Consider the following 575-nt stretch of genomic DNA (forward strand, 5'->3'; position numbering starts at 1 on the left):
TACAATATACGAAAGTGTATTATCAATACGCAAGAAATATTATTGTTTCGCTTTTAAAATTTTTAAAAATATCATAAAATTTAATAATTGAGTGTTATATCAAAGTTTGTTCAATATCTAAAAAATATATGGATTTGTCTTCCATCTTTAAAAGAGGGCCGATATTTGAACATTCTTGATACTACACATGCAAACAAGGTCAAAAATAAAATTAAAAAATAAATAAAAATTTGAAAAAATGAAGAAAAAAAGGACAATCTAAAAAATTATATGAATTTGCCTTCCATTTTTAAAAGAGGGCTGATATTTGAACATTCTTGACACTACACATGCAAACAAGGTAAAGAATAAAATCAAAAAATAAATAAAAATTTTAAAAAGTAAAGAAAAAAAGGACAATCTTTTTTGTAAGTAAATAAATATTCTTACCCTATATAACATAATTTATCTTATTTTATCTCAATAGTATGGCAAATTTAAAATTATTTTTTATTTCATTAATTTTATATAAGTTAAATTAGAAAACAATAGTAAACCTATAATAGTAAATCATAAGCTGAAAAGAGAAAAAACCT

At 20.9% G+C, this 575-nt stretch overlaps 1 protein-coding gene across 1 annotated transcript in view; it reads right to left on the reverse strand.

Annotated features, from left to right (window-relative positions):
* Positions 1-575, reverse strand: part of LOC107470147 (cytochrome P450 714A1-like) — a 4,826-nt gene that overhangs the window by 3,332 nt on the left and 919 nt on the right.

The sequence above is a fragment of the Arachis duranensis genome, chromosome 10 (genome assembly GCF_000817695.3).
Source record: "Arachis duranensis cultivar V14167 chromosome 10, aradu.V14167.gnm2.J7QH, whole genome shotgun sequence".
In the NCBI taxonomy this organism is placed as follows: domain Eukaryota; kingdom Viridiplantae; phylum Streptophyta; class Magnoliopsida; order Fabales; family Fabaceae; genus Arachis; species Arachis duranensis.